At 37.1% G+C, this 2429-nt stretch overlaps 1 protein-coding gene across 1 annotated transcript in view; it reads right to left on the bottom strand.

Annotated features, from left to right (window-relative positions):
* The window catches only part of mitfa (melanocyte inducing transcription factor a), a 26717-nt gene extending 24490 nt beyond the window's left edge, over window positions 1–2227 (bottom strand). The window contains exon 1 of the mRNA XM_007565606.2: window positions 2169–2227. The gene's annotated coding sequence lies outside the window, so the exon portion shown is untranslated. The remainder of the gene's footprint in view (window positions 1–2168) is intronic.
* Window positions 2228–2429: the final 202 nt, after the last annotated feature.

The raw sequence follows: 2429 nt of genomic DNA, 5'->3' as shown, positions 1-2429 counted from the left end.
TATTTTCAATATTTCCTCTAAATGGATGAAATATTAGCCTTTCTTGCCACTAACCATCTGAGAGACGTCTGGAAATCCCAGCTGGGTTGGCTAAGAGTTTCAGCAAAACCACTGCAACTTGAGGAAAGTCATAAAGTTCCTGATTTTTTAAGTAACATCTGATCCATAAGCTCAAACACAGACGTTCTTCTGCAGCGCTTTGACAGTCCTAGGATTTTACAGAGAAAGCAACAACTCAGTCATCTGAATCTTATTTTTGATGACAGTCACAAAAAGTACCCTGACTGTCCTCTTTCACACTTTCTGACATTACAAAAGACCTTTAAAAGTGTTAAAGTGTTGAGCAAGATGGCATGAAGTCAACATCTCTGAGCCACTGAGTGAAGCTATCAGAGGTCAGGTTTATGTTAGGGAGTGATATGTCAGTGAGACATGGCCTTTGGGACTTGCTTGTTGGATGAAAATTGGAAAAACGTCACTTGAACTGGGACAAACTGGTGTGTTATGAACATTATCCTATACCATTAGCACATAATCGACAGGTCACACTGACGTACATTATAACGAGATTGTAGGACTTCAGCCTTGGGTAGTTTCTAAACATCAGCTGGAGTTGGAATAGAGAGGAAAAGAACTGATGAGAAGTCATTATCTACCGTTGTGTTTGACCCTTTAAAAAAAAAGGATGTCCAACATTTGATACTAGATACCACATGCAGTCTTGATTTAATAAAGTCAATCAACAAATAGGATTCCATTTTGTCATTTTGTTTTTGTAGAGCAAAATTGCTCTGGCAAATGTAAGTGTAACTTGTTTCTTCTAAAAAGTGTCTTCTGTCTGAACTCTAATTTTCTGAGTTCCCAGCTGGAAATACTGCAAGAAGGTAGCAGTTCTGTCTTTAGACAATTTTCCAAAAATGGGACATGATTAATGTACTGCAAAACCTGTGGCAGATGTCGATAATTTCTGACTTACCAAAGTCAAAACATAGCATAAGATAACTACTTATCAACAGTTTGCAAATCCATATCAGTGGCACACATATGTGCTCGACAGCCTCGATTTCTGAACAAGTTTTTTTGTCTGTCTGAATGCAGAAAATGATGGAAAATGCAGCGTTGAGAGTCGCAGCTATCAAGTCCCGCAGGTTTTCGAACATGCTGAGCTCTGCTGTGACATCATTCATCTGAGATTGCACTTCCAAGATAAACCACAACATAAATGTTAAACTTGTGAAGTAAAAACACAAAGTAATGAATCTTTAATTCAGGCCCCGTATGTTAATTTATGCAAATCTGCTAGCATCCGATCAAAAACAGTCAAAACTAACCATGACAGGGTAGTATTATGTACGTTGTCTTATTTCCTTCTATAAGAGGAGGTTTGGGTGTTTCTTATGCGCAAAGATGGAATGATGTTTTTATTAGAAAGTGTTTGAAAGAATCTGGATTCATTTCAGAAGCAGAAAGGTAAAAAATATTTTAAAAAGATGGCAATTTAGATACGGTTTATAAAGGGGAACCACTCTCTCACTACTTATGTTTACAAGAGTCGCAGTTACTTTTTTTTAACTTCATGTTGTGGATGGTAGATTTTGTTTTGTGGAAGTAAGGACCTTTTTTGACCTGCAAAACAGATTATTTCTGGTTAATCTGGATTCCAGCACTTGCTTTCAGAAAATTTTGCATTTATGTAATGTTTATTTCAAACAAGTCACTTTTTCTGACAAAAAAAAAAAAAAAAAAATCATGCTGTCAGTTAACATTAGTGTTGCCCACTGTTACACGATTCTTCTGGCTGTTTTTGAGAGCTACTGTCAACAACTGAAGCATCCACGACGCAGATGCAGCATTTCAAATAGTTTGTGTCTACAGCTAAATTTGTTCCACTGACTTCTGTTAAAAATGGAAAATTATAGCCTTTTGTTTCAGAAGAAGGGCCTTTTGATCTCGCAAAGAGCTAATGTCACGCTGTCATGACAGAGGCTACAAACATGATTGCCATGCATGAGCTGCTCATATAACTTCTGTGTTGACCATTCTGACAACGTAAAAATGTCAAAAGGTCAAGCATGAAACATTTCTTCAGTCACTGATTTATATAAAGCTGTTGGCTGACAGTATTCATAATTTTGTTGACAAAGAAAAAAAACGTATGTCATCCTTACCTTTTACATTTTCGTCGGCCGTAATCCAAAGTTGCCGATGTCCGTATTGCTCCACTTTGAGGAATTAGGTCCTTTTTAAAGAACTCAGAAATTTAGGAACTTCCTGGTCTGACACAATGATGTCTCATTTGCTGATGACACAATAATGAGCCTCAGAAGTTATGACTTTTTGTTGAGATATTCTGTGGTTTCAGTCAAACCTACAGCTTTAGGGAAGGAGGAATAGCCATTTTGTGGTTTTGCAACAACCATTATCATGTG

This window comes from Poecilia formosa, unplaced genomic scaffold (assembly GCF_000485575.1).
Source record: "Poecilia formosa unplaced genomic scaffold, Poecilia_formosa-5.1.2 Scaffold180, whole genome shotgun sequence".
In the NCBI taxonomy this organism is placed as follows: domain Eukaryota; kingdom Metazoa; phylum Chordata; class Actinopteri; order Cyprinodontiformes; family Poeciliidae; genus Poecilia; species Poecilia formosa.
The sequence above is the reverse complement of the archived record's forward strand: the minus strand, read 5'-3'. Positions and strand labels throughout refer to the sequence as shown.